This window comes from Loxodonta africana, chromosome 10 (assembly GCF_030014295.1).
Source record: "Loxodonta africana isolate mLoxAfr1 chromosome 10, mLoxAfr1.hap2, whole genome shotgun sequence".
Taxonomy (NCBI): Eukaryota; Metazoa; Chordata; class Mammalia; order Proboscidea; family Elephantidae; genus Loxodonta; species Loxodonta africana.
In genome coordinates, this window is record NC_087351.1 from 104,259,277 (window position 1) to 104,278,428 (window position 19,152).

A 19,152-nucleotide genomic window follows, 5' to 3' on the forward strand; every position below is an offset into this window, starting at 1 on the left:
AAGCAAGAAGAACTCCTGTGTCCTGCTGGTAGGATATGAATTAGCACAATCAATCTGGAAATATCAAGTAAAGTTCAAGGTGTGCATACCCCATACCCTGATTCCATTCCTGGGTATATACCTTAGAGAAACTCTTGCACATATGCGCTCGGAGACAAATAAAATACCACAGTCAATATCATTGTATGATAGCAAAAAATTAAACACAATGGATAAAGAGATTATGGTATCATCATACAATGGAATACTGTAGAGCAGTGAAAATAAATTAATAAAAGGTACAATGTCCACACAGAAAACTCCCACTTGTGATGTTGGCAAGGAAGCATACATATAGCTTAGATAATAAGGATATGTATATGTACAGTATGTCTTTTTTTTATATGTATAGTAAGTGTATCTGTATAATGTCATTTATGCAAAGAGAAGTACATGCAAAACATTATTAAATGCTGTAGTTTCTGGATATATACCTATTTTATGAAAGTATAAAAACATAATTGGGATGAAAAAACTAAATTAAGGATAGTAGTTATTTCTGAAAAAGAGAAAGGGGAGCAGGGCCTGGCAAAGTGCAAAGGCTTCCACTGAAATAGTAACACTTAAAAAAAAAAAAAACAGATAACTAAACACGACAAAATACTAAAAGCTAGCTGGTAGTTTTATGGGTGTTCACTCCACACATATCACAAAGACACATACTTTTAAAAATCATCTCTGAAAAACAAAACAAAAGCTTAAGTAACCAATAATTCCTGAAGAGATAAAAACATTAGCTTCCTTTCCTGGCTCTTCTCCCTCATTCCCCACAGCCCTTGCCCTTAAAAATCCCATCACCCGTAGAGTGGATTCTGACTCATTGTGACTGTATACACTACCCCTAATTTAAAAATGAATGAATGAACAAATGAAAGTTGTTCTCAGGTTGAAAAAATCAGTCATGGAAAAAGCGTTAGGTCAGGGCCCAGTTTACGGAGTCCAAATATCTAGATTCATACTCAGTTCTGCCACTTACAAGCTACATGAATTGGAGCAAAGCCTTTAACATTAGCTTCATCCTCTGTAACAAAGATAATAACAACACCTACCACAGAGTGGCTGGGATGATTCAATCAGAATGCAAAGGTAAAGCAAAAAGCACCTGCTTAAATTTAATAACAGTAATCATAACCAAGTAATAGTGTAGTAAATCTCACGCACTGCCTCAAAAGACCAGTGGTTTAATGGTCTGACTGAGACTAGAGGAATCCCGGCGGTCATGGTCCCCAAACCTTCTGTTGGCCCAGGACAGGAACCATTCCCAAAGGCAACTCAGCAGACATGAAAGGGACTGGACAGTGGGTAGGAGAGAGATGCTGACGAAGAGTGAGCTAATGATATCAGGTAGACACTTGAGACTGTGTTGGCATCTCCTGTCTGAAGCGGGGATGGGAGGATAGAGAGAGTTGGAAGCTGGCAAAATTGTCACGAAAGGAGAGACTGGAAGGGCTGACTCATTAGGGGGAGAGCAAGTGGGAGAACGGAGCAAGGTGTATATAAACTTATGTGACAGTCTGACTTGATTTGTAAACGTTCACTTGAAGCTCAATAAAAGTTAATACAAAAAAAAAAAACACATATCGTAGCAAAAAACATTTAACAACAACAAAAAAAACCCAAAACATTCTTTCATAATTGTAGTGAAATAATATTCTTTTAAAATACAACCTTCTTGTCAATACTTCCATTACTACAATGAAGTCCCTTCACATTCCAGCCTAGGGTTATACCAGGAAAAAAAAAAAAAAGATGCACACAGTGGCCCAGTGCTCACAAGGAGCCATACACACACCATCTCTAGCCATGGCAGGAGCAGTCCTGGCTCTGTGTGTGAATGGAACACTACAACAGGAACCCTCCAAAGGATGTCAGGAAGAGACAACATGGACCCTAAAGTACTAGATCATCATTCTCTCCAAGTTTAGTCTCCTGCAGGCTTATCCAACAATGTCTAAGATCATAAATCCCTGGAAGATGTGGGTCAAATTAGCTTTATTTACTCTGTAATTGATTTGAAAATCCCAGAAAATGGAATTATATCAATGTCATAGGTGGCACAATATTCAAACAGAGAGCAGTGGGAATCCAGAAGACAGCTGCATTTGAGTTTCATACCCCAGATTCTACAACATTATCCATCAAATGACTTGGGAGCCTTTTGAAAAGGAAACCATGAATACCAGGGTGTCAACATGGTCACTAAAAAGTCATGCTAAGCCAACCTTATTTTCTTGGGGTCAAGCAAATGTGGCAGGTTACATCTTCATTTCACAAAGCACTTGGCTTAACTTTGCTGAGGTAGCTGGAAGTAGCTTTCACAGCCAGTAATAAATCCTCATTCCGAGCCCTCTATCTGTGGCACTCCTATGGTATATGGAACTTTGCTTTTTATTATCTACATGTTATCTTCTTTCTTTTCACACTCAGATTCAGTGCCTCCTAATCTGGAATTCTTCAAAGCATCTAGCACCTAAAAAGCCTAAATAACACACAAAACAGAAGAAGCTTGGACTAAGATGGAGAAGCGTGAGGTGAGCTTATACACATGCAGGTGCACAGCTGGACCATACTCCAAGGTGCTGGCCACATATGCAACTGTCTCCCTGATGACAAGCCACAGACTGTGTCCATCTTCTGCTACTCAATATTTTGAACAATTCCTCTAGTCAAAGTCACAGAAGGGGATGTTTTTAGTATCTGTTAAGGGTCTGCTTTGAGACTATCAATAGTCTAGGATAATAATCAGAATCTTTACATAACTGTAAGGACTATGAAATAAAAAATATAAATTTACACAAATGCAAAAAAAAAAGCTTACACAAGCAAATACCACAGATTTATCATAAGAGGATTCTAAGGCATGCAAAAAACACTGCTTGGTAAAACTTACATAAAAACCATGTATTATCATATCCTAAAAGAAGTACAAGGGCACATGTGATCATTCTGAAAAGTTATAGGAGACTTGATAAAATGCTGAGAACAGAGATTTCTACGTTGACATTTAGTAAAAATTTGAACAGATCACTAAATCCCAAATTGCAGGCATATATTGCATTCACTCATTCATATAAACTTGACTCAAATACACAATTTGTAACTCAATTTTGACCCAGTCCAAAAGGTCTTTTTCTTGAAAGTACCAAAGAGAACTTTAAGATAGTATCACGAAACTTCAGGATTAGAAGACACTTCTAAGACCAGGATGTTCACACATTCATACAGAGTATCTCATCCAATGCATCTAAAAATTTTACATTCCAGAAGAACAAAATGCATGTCTTCTTTTTTTTTTTCCTAACAGAATATAATTAATCCAGACAACAGGAACAATTATTTAATGGGCCAAGGGCTTTGCCACTAAAAATAGGAGATACCATTTATGTCCAATAAGCAAATTTCTATTAAGCATACCCACAGAGATGTTGTTCAGTCATGAGGCCAGTGGTACGGGGATCATTCTTAGGCTGGCAAGGGTGGGTCCAGGGTCCTGTCCACTTATTCTCAAAAGTCTAAAGCCAATAAATAAGGATGGTTAAAAAAAAAAAAAAAAGACCAGTGGTTTGTTCACAGTCTTCGAATGCCTTATAGGTGGCACCACTAAAAAACCGTAAGGTCAAATATCTTCTCAGGGATAATGTCCACAGGGAATTAAAATGTTTCCAAAGAAATTATGACCAATTCTAGTTTCATGTGGTTTACTTAGCATTTCTTTTGAATAGAACAAAAATATAGTAAAAATACAGAATGGTACGATTAAACAATTACCATACAAATAGTAGAACTAAAAAGAAAAAAAGATCCTTCAATTAAAATATTATTGAGAAGAATGCCTATGCCTTATGTCACACCAATATCAGACGCCTGTCCATTCTGTTTCTCTCTTTTTCCCTATTAGTTTCAGAATATAGAAAAAAACTAACAAATCTATTTTCTGAACAAGTTCAATTACAGAGACAAACTTCCCTTCTGACATGTACGTCAGTGAATAAAAGCAGTGATATCTTGACTAACCTCGGCTATTTATAACAATTTCTTCCAACAGGGAATTCTGGATAAAAAATAGCTTTTTAAAAAATCCTGTGCACCTAATTATTATTTATCTTCCAAAATCATGTCTGATTTTTGTGTTCAATAATCATGGCCAGCAATACAAAACAGAGTATTGCAAATGGGTTCGATGGGTCCCTCAATCTGAGAAGAAACAGCCCTAACTTAGAGTTGTTTGTTTATGAAAAGCTGGGTAGGGAGAAAAAAAAAGTTCTCTCAGTAGAATATTTTAGAATTATTATGTAAAGAGTCTGAATTTTCACATATACCCTTAAGGATACACACCCATGTTGTCCAGTCCTTTGTTTCAAACCCAGTTTTAGGAAAACACAAGCCAGACCTTTCCAGGATGCTCACAAGTAGCATTAACACAAGATGGGATATTTGGCACACCCATACCCACAGTCAATCAGAGAACTTCTGCACTGTATATTTAAGAACTCAAATTTGTTTTATTACCTTATTATTATAATATAAACCTGATCATTACTCAAATTTTCTACTTGTTTGTCTTCTTTTAAAATGAAGCTCAACATGACCCAATAATATTCACATTATCCATGCCCAATGGAGGGGACATTCATCCACTGGCTATGTCTCTGTTCTGCTTTAAGTAAAGTAATCCATTAGCTGTTATCTACTACGTATCATAAAAAATAAAGACACGTTTGCTGCTTTAGAGACGTTCACAGTTTGATGGGGGTGGGGAGAGAAACAAAAATATAATGCAACAAAACAAGCGTAATTAGAGAGAAGTAAAAAGTCATTAGAAACAAAAAGTAGTAGCAATTGTCTGAGCATAGAAGCTGAAATAATATCAAGGAAGCCTTCCAAGAAACAAAGATGGAAAGGTGTGAACTGAAGCTTTAAAAGTACATACGGACTTCTGGGTTTGGAGAACAACGAAGGCTGCCTCCTTTCAAATCACCCCCCAACTACCCTTAAAAATCAAACCCATAAAACTAACGACAAGAGCGAATAAAACCACATCTGACCCATGTCTTTGGCCGTGCTAGTAGACAGTGAATGCTAAAAATTCAAATTACCCACGATAGAAAAAAATAAACCAAATTCCAACAGAGCTCCTGCCACCCACCACATTAAGTTGGCAGGTTTAGAGACAGAAGAGGGAGACTTATGAGACACCACGAAACAATGGGGGGGACGGAGTACGGATGACTTAGACAAAGCACAGTGAAAATCATCCCCAGGAGAGTCCAACAGTAAAAACCCAAAGACTGAACACAGGTTGGGACCTGGTACTCTATCTAAAACATCAGCTAGGCAAGAGGCTAGACACGAGTGCACTTGAACGGAAAGAGCAGCCTCAGAGGAGCACAGCTTCCGAGGGACAACCACAAACAGAAAAGGGAAGTGTCCTTGGAAATGGGCCAGTGAAGGGAAGTGAGAAGAAAAAATTAAGGATCCCACAGAAACGAAAGAGAAACAAGATACACCAATCCCAGTCCCCAACACCATCCATAAAAGAAACTGCACAGAAGATGGTGCTAATCAAGCTCTCAAACTCGGGAATGAACCGATATGCAAAAAAGTAGACCACAGACACATAAAGAGACTGTACAAGACTCAGAAAATGCTAATCAAAGCATTTCAGTTGATGAAACATTCCCTTCTCCTCCCTTTCCCCCTCCAAAAAAAAAAAACCACAAAGCTAAAGAAAATGGGAACACAACACTTCAAACCGAATTAAATATCCTTAAATAAGCATCTGGGATGTGAAAAAAAAAATCCTAAATCAGAAATACAAAACCTAAGAACAGAAATGAGCAAACCAGCAAACAAAAACAGGAAGAAACGAAACAGCAGTTTCTTTAACCCAGAAAAGAAAAGGTACACACTTCCCAAACAGACTGTGGGCGTGCATTTTCCCCATCCCGTAGCTATCCATCCCCCCTCTGCCACACACACACAGAGAAAGGAAAAGAAGTTATTGGCAAAGGGATGAGCATGTGCATGGCACAACCTGGACACGGGTGAACTACAAACTACCTGTATGAACAAGTAGGTAGAGCCAGACCACTGAGCACTTTGAAGGACAGCTGACTAAGGCCTACTGACATATCGTCATTGTCGACATGACAGCTGTATAATCAAGGAAAAAGAGACCGTGTCTGGCTTCAGATGTACTCACGGTAGAACTCAAGCTCTGCCTCTTACTAGAGCTGTGCTGAGCAATTATTTTTACCACTCCGAGCCCCTCATTTGTAATTTCTGATCGGACAGACAGAAAGATAGATGAATAGGTAGGTAGGTAAGTATGCAGGTAGGCAGGCAGGCAGGTAGCCTCACGCATGCATGTGTGCATGCGCACGCGCGCACACACATGCACACTTGTTCTTGTCTGAACCTGTGTTCCTCCCAGAAGCAAAGCATCAGAAAAGGACTTGTATAAATGGGAAGAGAAGTGACTGACCAAGGAATGGAGAGTGGAGGTAGAAAGGAGAATAAACCAATACAAGGGCCCCTTGCTGAGACGGTCAATACTGAGGGCAAGGGGAACTCTATCTTGCCGGGACTCTCTCAGGAACATTCAGAATCCTCCTAGAATTGTCTATGCAAAGACAGGGAGAGTATTTAAGGGCTGTCCTAATGGGAGGAGAACTTCCCGGCACTTCCAGACTGCATGTGCCTGTGTGCCCTCCAACGTCTATCTCATACTGGGCACTGGAGAACATACAAAGTGAGCATGCTTGAGACAAGACACTGTCAGTGCAAAGCGAGTCAAAGCCTGCATACAAGAGTTTGAAGACAGTGTGAGGTGGTGCTCAAGAGGCGACTGACAGAATATAGTTCAAATCCCCTCAAACCCTCCATTAAAAACAAATCCATCATTGAGTCTTCAAGGAAAAGCTAGGGTTGCTACTACACTATGGTGATAAGGAGGAATTCATCTCCAACTCAAGAAATTTACTGAGATTTTTCTTGTTGTTTCCCTGTTTGATGAATAGGCAATTGCAGCAAATAAAGGCTCAGATTCCTCAGAGATGAAGGCCTGAATCACGCAAGTCAAGTAACATTATGGTTGGCTGTCCATTTATCTTGCCCCATGGCCTATTAGCCATTGCCATAGATCTCTGTGAGTCGGGGCACCCTGAATGCCAGTCTGACCCCTTACAGTAACTCCATCCACCTTGTCCCTGATGGTTAAGGACCACCATGTGGCCTCTGTCATTCCAGGATTCTACCATCGCTATGGATACTAGGGAATCCAGCTCTATGAAACCATCTCCTCTCAACCCTAGCCTCTGTGTCCCCCTCACCGGTGTCTTCTTTATCACATTAGTGAAGAAAGTATTTTCCTAGGGAACATGGTCAGACAGAGCATTCTTCAGCCTCATATAATAAATCCATTTTAATATTCTCTCTTCTCTGAGACATCTGACCTCAATACTCTGCCAAAGCAGTTCTTGCACATTTGTCTGATTTACTGTAAGCCATATTCACGTCCAAGCTTCAAGAACCATCCTAGCAGCATAGTAGGATCAAGATACTAGAATATTAGATCCTGAATTATTGCTAGCACTCCCATGTCAATAAATTCTCCCCTATCCAGCCTTATTATTCTGTCACCACTGAATAGTAAGATCCACTCCCTCATATGCTCCCCTTGTTCCTGCTGGTACATACTAACCAGGTCCTGGAATTATCTGCCTGAGTAAGCTATTCTCTCCCAGAGAAAGAACTATGTCTTTGCCCAGACTATGCTGAGACTGTGCCTAATTATTGTTCTAGAGCAACAGGGGTGGGGACAGGGCAGATCGTAAGGAGGACAAGCATTATCTTGTGAGGCATCCACCTCAACGGGATCTTTGCATGGTCTTCAAGCAAGAGGAGGCTGTTCTAACAAGGGATGGGGGAAGTGATTCAGAGGATTCAGGGAAATTGAGTGGTTTAAGATTTGTAAGCTTATCCATCCAAACGTCCCCATCTGAGGTCTCGGGGTCTTTCCTATTCTTTCCATATCAAGGTCCTAACTTTGGCACAGAACATTTGTCAAGGGTGTAGCAGAGAGGCAGAACCACCTATGAGTGATATAAGGGACTTATGCAGGACTTTGTTTAAATAGTTCATATAAAACTGTTGCTTCTGCATCAGGAGCTGGGCCTGAAGATAGCAGGGCATGAAGTTGGAAAGGAAATATGGAAATGAAGTGGGAAGAAGCAAGGACAAACTGGAATTCCAAAGACAAGCTAGAATCGATGAGGATAAATAGAAACCCAGATCTATCTCTTACTAACTTCAGACCTCCAACTTTGACGAGGTAGATAACCTGCAGGAAAACTGCACACATTGGCCCAGAATTCCAAGAAACTGATGCAGGTAGGTCGACTAACGTGCGCTGGCAGAGCCGCAGGCCTGGCTACTGCTCCACGCCAACAACAGGACACAGCAACAACATATGGGACCTGCCAAAGCGCAGAGTGCCATCACCACCCTTCAGAGGTAAAAGACATATGGCTGCTGCTTCACTTCTGCCTTTGAAATCTCACTCAAATGTCTCCTGTGGCCAGTGCAACCTGAAACCTGAAGAGAGTGCTGGGAAGTGTAGTTCCAGCTTAGCTCAGACGACATGGTACAAACCCACCAAAAAGGTATAAAACACTGCCACCCTTATGTTAAATTCTGGGCCTGATTTTCAGCATAATCTGTCCTATAGAGGCCCTCTAGTTTTCGCAGCATGCCTTGCACTGATAGTTGGCTGACCTAAGGCTGCCATTTTCTTTTCAAGGTTTCCGAAGGTAAAAGAGCTCAGTCAACTTCAGAGTCCTTATAATGACCACAGGCCCCATACTACTCAAGTGTCAGAGCTAATTACATAGCCCAGCTCTTCACCTTTCATTCATAGTTAGCCCCACTGCACTGCAGGTGAGTCTTAGTAACCATGCTGTCACATATGGAAGCATTATCACCACCCACCACCATCAGCAACAGGGTCCTTATTGCAGTCTCACCACTAATACCCCATCTAAGCGTATGTTTTCCAGAGCCATTTTAGGTACTGTCTTAGCCTGGGTTCCCCCCAAAAGTAGAGCCTCAGACAAGACTTGTGTGCAAGTGGTTTATTTGGAACGTACTGCCAGTGAGAATGAGTGAAGAGGAACTGAGCAGAGAAAAATGGGAAGAAAGAAAAGCCAATACAAGGACGTGTTATCAACCCCATCTCAGTGGAACTTTTGAGAAATGTACAGAGTGCCTCTCAATTTTCCACTCTAGGATCAATACAAAGAAGCATTTATCTCTCAGCTCCCACGCCCCATTAGTTGACGGTGGCCCAAGGGGAACATTAATACCCCTATACTTCTGGGAGGTGCATTTGTGCTTGCTGAGCTAGCTCCCACCTAAGCTTCAGAGTAGGAGTCAAAGTCCTCGGGCAAAAGTGAAAACTCTACAGCATATATGCTTGAAGCCAGACGCTGTCAAGCTGAAGAGAGTTCAAGCCCACACAGAGCTGTTTTCTACCACCATTGCTGGACTCCAGAGGTGAGGCAGAGGATGTGAGGCTGTGCGCCAGAGGAGTCAGATACAATCAATATCCATCACGTAGGTGTGCTGTGAGAATTAAACAAAACATGCAAAACACTTGGGGGGAGTACCTGGCACATAAAGCTCAATAAATAATAGCTATTATCATTTTATTATCATTAGGTTAGACACTGAACAATGACTACAGCAGTGGCAGTGGTGGTGAGCAAGAAACAGATAAAACAGGTATTTCAGAATTGTAATTGCCACAGCTGGGAGAGCGGATAGGTGGATGGGGCAATACAAGGCGAGGAAAAAGTCAGGATGTTTCTAGTTTAGGTTACTGACAGGCTGGAGAACGACAATGCCACTAAATAAAACATGGAAGGCTGGAGGAAGAAGCACTGTCCATCTACAGAGTCTGAGTACCTGTGAGTTACCCAAATGCTTTCTGTTCAGTAGGCAGCTAGAAATAGCCGATAAGGAGCTCAGGAAAGAGATCTAAGCTGAAAGCCGAGATCTGGATGGTAGTACAAGCCATGATAATATTTCATCTCCCAGGAACAGTATCAACAGTTACAAGAGAAGAGGGCTGACAACGGATTACCAATATTTAACACACAAACAGAGGGATAGCGGTGAGTGAAAAAGGAAGATGGAGATGGTGATGGAGAAGAACCAGCAGGAAGGTACAATCTGTCACTGGGCAAAGGGACAACAGTATCAATGCTCCGGCACCTACTGTTCTAAAGACATTAAGTAAGATCAAGACGGGGACATTTCCATCAGGTTTGGAAAACTGGAAGACATTAGTAACATTCGTGAGAACGGTTTCGGTGGAGTGATTCAGATGCAAACCTGACGTCACAGCACATCAAAGAGTGAATGGGAGACAAAGAAGTAGAAACAACTGGAATAAACTGCTCTTTCAAAAAGTGGTGGAAAAGGGAATGATAGCAATAACTAAAGGTCACACAGGATTTTTTTCTTTTTTTTTTTTTAATCATAAGACTCAAACATGTTTGTAGAAAGGACAGCTTGAAGATCAGGGAAAGGGGAGAAAAACCTTAAGTCTGTGAGAACACAGAAGATTTCAAAAACAGGTGTAGAGCACACTCTGACTTGATTGCCTTTAATACACTTAGATTTGTTTTTAACATACCAATGAGAAAATACTGAGCATTTCATTACTGGGACCAACCTAACAGTTAAAGTTGTAAAGTGACTTTCTTATAAGACCTTTTATTTTCTTACTTGGCATTACAAAACATAAGCTTGTTGGACAAATTTTGTTTCAGTCAAAAGGTGACAACTGTATGCAGCGAGAAAAAAAAAGACATTTTTGTATTTGAGTTTTTTTTTATCCTTTTGTCAGGGGGAAGTAAGTTATTTATAAAGCTTTTATCAGATGAGCTCTAATTCAGGGGTGTCCAATATAGTGCTGACAAGATATACACAACTTTGAAAGCTAAAATCTTTAGCCCCAATCTCCAGTGTCCAATTAGCCCAAGTCTGGGGAATCTACACAAGCTCAAAAATAAACTAAATAGCTAGCACATTAGGTTCCTTTCAACTGCCAGGTGGTAAGCTATTCTGAAGCTGTTTAGATTTGTGGTTGGGCCTCAAACCATTTCTCTGGACAGCGTTCTGCTGGAGGCAGAACAAAGTTATATTTAATATCTGTGTGCTTTAAAACAATGCGGCCCACTTTTCCCTTATTGCCGAGGTCACTTACCTTGGAGACTCACGGTACTTTTGGTGCATAAAACAGCAGTGTTTACTTATCCAACTGATTTTGGGATTACATGATGGAGCCAATATGAAAACTGAGTCAATAGGAAAACAAATGCTTGTAAAGCAGTAACAAACAGCCTTTTTTCCAATACGTGTACCAAATAAATTTAACTTAGAAGAACTGCACTAAATATAAAACACTTCGAAAAGCAGAAACAGAACATTAAGCTTACTAAGAATTTTGGCATGATCCAGAGAACATGCTCAGGAAACTGACCTCTGTGGAAAGCACAGAAGTATTTCAAACCTCTTTCTGTAAGTTATTCTAAAACATACTATAAACTTTCATCTCAAACCCACTGCCCTCTAGTCGATTCCGATTCATAATGACCCTGAAGGACAGAGTAGAACTGCCCCCAGAGGGTTTTCAAGGCTGTAATCTTTATAGAAGCAGACTGTCACATCTTTCTCCCGCACAGCTGCTGGTGGGTTCAAACCCTAGAACTATAGGTTAGCAGCTGAGCACTTAATCACTGCACCACCAGGGTAACTTTGTGTCAATTTTCTATATTTTTTTATACCTAAGAATTCTTTAAAAGACCAGAAAAACAGAATTTTTTAAAACAATGAGGCTATTTTTCTGTTTGAATAAAGAACTGACTTTCCTTCATATTTAGACAGAAGGAAAAAAAAAGCCAGAAGTTCAAAACTCCCACCTTCCTGCCACCAAATCTACGAATGCATGGTTATCCTCTCCCTCTTTCCTCCTATTATAACAGAAGCAATGGGCCTTTTCCATCAGGGGCCGATCCACCTCCCCCTGCCCCCGCCACGAGTTCTACATCCCACATCCCATTCCCTCCTCAGGGACCTTGATACCATCAGCCATCCCCTCAGTGTAGTTCCAATCTCTCCCTTTATCTCGGATCCAGGCTAGTGATATTTCAGCATGCTCTAGCATTACTCATCTTAAAACTAGGAAACAAAAAATAAAACCTCCCTGAACCCCACATTCCTCTTTGGCTAAGTCTGTTGAATCCCCTCCAGGGCCAAGCCTCTGCATTCACTCCTCAACCCATTCCAGTCAGGCGTGTCCATTCAAATCTCCACCAAAACTGCTCTGGGTAGGGTCATCAGCCAGTCTGCTGAATTTGAGAGGCACCCCTTGAAGGACCTTTCTCTTTGGCTTTCATGGCACAACTTTCCTAGGCTTTCTCCTAGTTTTTCTTCTACCTTTCTGGCTGTTTTTCCTCTGTAGTCTTTCTTGGCAATTCATTTTCTACCCATTCTCTGAATTTCAGAGTTTTTCAGGGCTCAATTCTGAGTTTGCTTCCTCTCTTTCCATTCTACAACCTCTCCTAAGGAATTTCATCTGCCTTGGCTTTCAATGCCATCTAAAAGCCAATGACTAGAATTTTTACCCGAAGCCCAGATCTGTTTCCTGAGCTCCACACCCACATCCCACTAATGACACAAAACATGATGGTTTAGGTGGGCCCTGGGGCCAGACTGTTTAGGTTTCAAAATCAGTTATTCTACTTCCTGGATAACCCAGAGCAAGTGTTGACCTCTCTAAGACTGTTTCTTCGCCTTTAAAATTGGGATAATAACAACAGTATTCACTTCACAGGGCTATCTTCTGGGTTCAATGAGTTGATGAAAGCACCTACTTTGTAGCACATAGTAAGCTTTCATTGTGCACGGTTACTATCACCATATGTACCATTAGGATATGTCGAAAGCAATGAAAACTTACCTCTATCTGTAGAGGATTAGATCCTATCTTTCCTGCCCACCATTACATGTGTCTGCCCTGGCTCACCATCTGTGAATCCTAAGGCAGAATTCTAAGAGGACCCTACTGACCCTAACCTTGGTATGCTCTCCTCCCCATGAATTAGGGACTATGATCAGATATCATTCCTGTGACTATATTATATGGCAAAAGGGATTTTGCAGATATAATTAAGGTCCCAAATGAGTTGACCTTACAATAGGGAGATTATCCAGGTAGGCTTAGCCTAATCACATGATCTCTTTTAAATCTGGGTCTAGAAGTCAGAGAAGGAAGAGTCAGAGAGTCAAAGCATGGGAAGGATGAAACATGCAATTGCTGGCTTGAAGATGGAAGAGCCGCATGAGAAGGAATGCAGGTGGCCTCTGGGAGCCAAGATCAGCCCCCAGCCGACAGCCAGCAAGTAACCTAGAACCCCAGGTCAACAACCACAAGAACCAAACTCTGCCAACAACAAGAATGCACTTGAAAGTGGATTCTTCCCCAGAGCCTCCAGTGGAGAACTCAGTCTGGGAGAACTGAGTCTGGCGGACACCTAGATCTCAGCCTTGAGATACCTGAATAGAGAACCCAGCCACGCCGTATGAACTTCTACTGAACTGTGAGCTAATACATGAGTGCTGTTATAAAACACTCAATTTGTGGTAATTTGTTATACAGCAATAGAAAATTAATGCATCATCTCAACAAACAGCACCTTCACACACACACTTGTTCCAGCCAGAAAACCCGGTATCAGTACCATATCATGTTCTGCTGATTCCATCTCCTAACTACATCTCAAATATACAGGCAAATCGTAATCTCAACTGTTAGCTAAGTCAAACCCTTATATTTTATCTGAGCTTCTGCAACAGCCTCCTAACTGGTCTCCCTTCATACAATCTTTTCTTCCATTCTCCTCACAGCAGTGACAGTACAGTAAGTTTTTATGATGCAAAACTAATCTCAGCACTCTCCAATTTAAAATCCTTTAATGGCTTCATGCTGCACTCAGGATAATGCCAGAACTTCTTATCACAGCCTACAAAACCCTGCATGAAATGGCCCTGGCTATCTTTTCGGCCCATTTCCTGTTACTCTCCTGCTTGGATCTGATGCAGGAGCCACACAGGCCTTTCCAGTGTGCCAAGCCATTTCCCACTTTAGAGCCATCTGTTACCTCCTTTGACAGAAATGCTTTCTCTTCCCACTCCTCACCTCATGATGGCCAGGGTCTCAGCTTAAACATTACTGCTTTACAGAAGGCTTCTGTCACCCCTCACACAATGTAAGGTCACCCTGTTAGAATCTTGACCCCTGTATTTCTTCACAGAGCTTATCACAATTGTAATCACAAAGTTACTTGCGTGATTATTTACTTAGGGCTTTCTCTTAGGTATAGTTCAACAATGGTAGAAGACATGCCTAATTTGTTCCCTGCTTTTTAAAACCTAGCATCTAGTACACTGCCAGGCATATAATAGGAATTCAGTAAGTCCTTGATGAATAAAACTATGACTGTTTTGCCCAACTTGTACATGGTAAAATTAGGTCAAAGTTAAAGAGTTTGATTTGTGTGTAGCTCCATATGATTTGCTCTATTCTAACCCTAATTATAATGTTTCCTCACAAATATATGACACTGGTCTTAAAAAAAAAAAAAAAAACAGTGGCAAGATCGTAGGAATGGATGAGCTCAAATATGCTGCTAGGACTCTGTTCATGACCTCTGAATGCAGCATTATATTTAGATTTAAGTACAACGTTATCCTTATTACATGCTTTACTTTTTTTTCCCTTCAGGAAAAACTTATAATTCCACTCCCGATTACTGATGTGGTTAGTGGACAGAGTGCTTCAGTTGAGTGAATTTTACTGTTCTTGTTAGGTGCCATCAAGTGTGTTCTAACTCACAGCAACCCTATGTACGACAGAATGAAACACTGCCTGGTCCTGCGCCACCCTCACAATCGCTGCTATGTTTGAGCCCACTGTTGCAGCCACTGTGTCAATTTATTTCATTGCGGGTCTTCCTCTTTTTCAATGACCCTCTACTTTACCAAGCATGATGTCCTCTTCCAGGGACTGATTTCTCCTGATAACATGTCTAATGTATGTGATACGAAGTCTCACCATTCTGGCTTCTAAGGAGCATTCTGGCTATACTTCTTCTAAGACAGATTTGTTCATTTTCCTCACAGCCCTGTGACATATTCAGTATTTTTTACCAACACCATAATTCTAAGACATCAATTCTTCTTCAGTATTCCTTATTCATTGCCCAGCTTTCACATGCATACGAGGTGACTGAAAATAGCATGGCTTGGGTCAGGCACTAGTTCTCAAAGTGACATCTTTGCTTTTTAGCACTTTAGAGAAGTCTTTTGCAGCAGACTTGCCCAATGCAATATGTCATTTGATTTCCTGACTGCTGCTTCCATGGGTGTTGACTGTGGATCCACGGTTATTCCATGAGATAGTCCACCTATGTAGGAAAGCTTCCTGGTACAAAGACAGATCTGTGTACAATCTTCACCTTTCTGCCGTTTGAATTGTTTTAAGTATGCCTCCGTTTTATTGATATCTGGTTATATCTTTTTAAAAAATAAAAAATGATACTAATTAATCAAAGACCTCAATTTTTTTCAAGAAATATAAAAATAGCATGAACACCATATGACAAATTTTAAGAAGCAAAAACATTGGCTAATAAGTCAAATATCTTCCCGTGTTTTTCATATTATTTACAAAATATATATGTATGTTTGTTACGTGCTGTTGAGTCAGTTCCACCTCATAGCACAACAGAACAAAACACTGCACAGTCCTGTGCCATCCTCACAATTATTGCTATGTTTGAGCCCACTGTTGCAGCCACCGTGTCACTCTATCTCATTGACTCATAGCAACCCTACAGGACAGAGTAGAACTGTCCCATAGGGTTTCCAAGGAGCAGCTGGTGGATTCAAACTGCTGACCTTTTGGTTAGCAGCTGAGCTCTTAACCACTGCACCACCAGGGCCCCATAGGCACGTATGCACACATCTCTGCAAAAATGTATCTCTTTAGTTACATATTTACCCAATCCCTGCCTTGGTCCAGAAAAGATTTAAGGCAATTTACAAGGATAACTAAAAAGACAAAAGAATAAGGACATAAAATGGTAGCAGGAAGAGGCTCAAGATGCATGTTAAACTATGCCTTTATATGGTGTAGGCTTGAGATTTGAAGCTTTCTAGCCACCAATTTGACAAAAGAGGTCTAACTCAGGGATCCACTTCAGAACATTCCTATGAAAAACACAGCAGCTGGTCAAAAGCAGCTCAGCTAGGCTTGATACTAAGATCAGAAAGGAATGTCTCCTTGGGGATGCCTTAGAGAGAACACCGTTCTACTTACACAGAGGATGACACTTGTTACCATTTTCTATTTAAATAGTTGTTTAAATAACTGTGCCACATTCTGTTATTATACTCAGTTACAGATATTCCCCCACTTTTCAAAAGTTCACTTTACGCCACTTCGGTTTTATCAAAGACCTACATTAGTACCTGCTTTTGCTAACCGAAAGAAACCCGAAGAGGATTTTCGCTTTTACGAAAAAAGACGAAAAGTGGAAACAGTGCTCAGGGTTAATTTTGCAATGAGCCATTAAAGAGGCAGCACACACCTCGAGCAGCGAGAGTGGCACCACCGAGCTCCTCCCCTGAGACCTACACTCAGCATTTCAGCATCAAGCAGCCACAGCTTTGTTAGTGTTACTTTAGGTTTAATGTGTTATTTGGTATGATTTAGTGGGTTATTTTGGGGGGCTGAGAATACTCTAGGAGCCCTGGTGGCTCAGTGGTTAAAAGTGCTTGGCTGCTAAGCAAAAAGCCGGCAGTTCAAACTCACCAGCTGCTCCACAGGACAAAGATGTGGCAGTCTGCTTCCATAAAGATTTACAGCCTTGGAAACCCTACGGGGCAGTTCTGTCTGTCCTACAGCGTCACTATGAGTCGGAGCTGATTCAGTGGCAGTGGTTTTTTTGTTCGTTTGTTTTTGGTTTTGGGAATGGTCAAAAAATTTTCCCGTATAAATTAATGGTAATTGCTTCTTTGCTTTATACCATCTTGGCTTACAGAAGGTTTCAAGGGAACACTCTGCTTTTGGATTGCAGGGGAAGCCTGTACCTATAAAAAAAAAAAAAAAAAATTGTACCTATACCTGGGGCAAAATTATCTCTTGGCTCATTCAATCTTAAGCAAGAAATATATTAGACTCCTATCACTGCTATAAAAATTTGCCACATACTTAGTGGTTTAAAACACCAAAAATTCATTCTCTGACAGTTCTGGAGCTCAGAAGTCTGCAATTTGTTCCTACAGCGCTAAAATCAAGGTAGAGATTCATTCCTTTTGGACGATCTAAGGGAGGCTCCGTTCCTTGCCTTTCCACCTTCTAGAGGCTTGCCTGCAGTCGCTGACTCCTGGCACCCTTCCAGCAGTGGCATTGCATCTCCTTCCTTCCCTCTTCTTCCACACACCACCTTCTGACTCGACCCTCCTGCCTGTTCTTACAAAGGAGCCTTGTGATTACACTGGGACCACCTGGATGATCCAGGATCCCTTCCTCCTCACAAGATCCTTAACCTACCACATCTGCATGGTCCTTTTTGCCATGTGAGATACCATACTCACAGGTTCCAGGGATTAGGACATGGACATCTGGGGGAGGGCATTATTCAGCCTACCACACAAAACTTCATCATTTATCTGTTTGCAGCTAGCTAGACTGTACGCATGATGTCAGAACATAGCGTGTAAGATCAAATCTACATAATATCAGTAAACGCCACAAATGGAGAACATAACCAAAGTTTTTTTCTTTATAAAAGAATTAACCATAGAGCTCTTTTAAATACCAAGTTCACTTTCTATAATCTAAATAATCTGATATACAACCATATTATTTACACAATTTTTTTTATCAGGAACACACTGATTATACAAAAAGAAGCACACCTACACAAAAACTTGAGTGTGAAATAAAATAACTGCAATACCCAGTACTGTGCTAAACATTGGGAACTTGACCTCTCTGTTCTCCCTGCACCTACGGGATATTTAAAAAAAAAAGAAAAAGAGCCAGCTTACTTACAACTTTGGGAATGTATAAAGCCAGAGAAAATATCTGACTTTTGGAGAAATAATTAATTATACCTGAACTCAGAGGGGCATTGCTAGAAACAAAGAAAATGAGGGCAAGGTTCTGTTTTAGACTCTAATTCATCTTCCCTGCCAAACAAGATGGATGTAGGAGTGATTATACCTCTGAGGTGCAGAAAGGGATCTCGAAATCATTATGGGAGCTTAAAGGAGATCAGTTGAAATAACTGTGACAACCCCTCCCTCTCACTGCGTTTTGGGATTGACAATTTTTCAACAGTGTATTTAATTGTGAAGCCTCAGCCAACACAGAATGTTACTATGATAGATTTTCCCTAGAGGAGTTTTCACCCAAGCTTTAGCTTTTTGTTCATGGGGAAAAATTCAATCCTGCCCACCAAACCTCTTACGTCTCTAGGAAGTCGAGGTTTCAAGATGCTTTGTTGCTTTGGAGTCGGGGTTAATGTTGAGTCTGACACATCAGCCTTGCCACCTGATGTAGACTGAACTGTATTCCCCCACAAGATATGTTGAAATCCTAACTCCTGTACCTGTGAATGTTACCTTATTTGGAAATAGAGTTTTTCTTTTGTTATCAGGTTAAACGAGGTCATACAGGAATAGGATAGGTCCTAATAATAATTATTTTTGAGTGGTGTCACAAAGGGAGTACAGACGTGGAAACAGAGTCACAGGGGAAGACACCATGTGAGAATCCATCTCTAAACCAAGGACCACCAAGGAATGCCTGAGGCTACCGTGAAGCTGGGAGACAAGAAAGGTTCTTCCCCTAAAGCAATGACCTGCCAATAGCCTGAATTTGAACTCCTAGCATTCAGGAGCACCGGTGGCACACTGGTTAAGCACTTAGCTGCTGATCAAAAGGTTGGCAGTTCTAACCCACCAGCCGCCATTCTGCAG

At 41.0% G+C, this 19,152-nt stretch overlaps 1 protein-coding gene across 1 annotated transcript in view; it reads right to left on the bottom strand.

Annotated features, from left to right (window-relative positions):
- Window positions 1–19,152, bottom strand: part of RPS6KA5 (ribosomal protein S6 kinase A5) — a 203,778-nt gene that overhangs the window by 175,128 nt on the left and 9,498 nt on the right. The gene's annotated exons all lie outside the window — the stretch shown is intronic.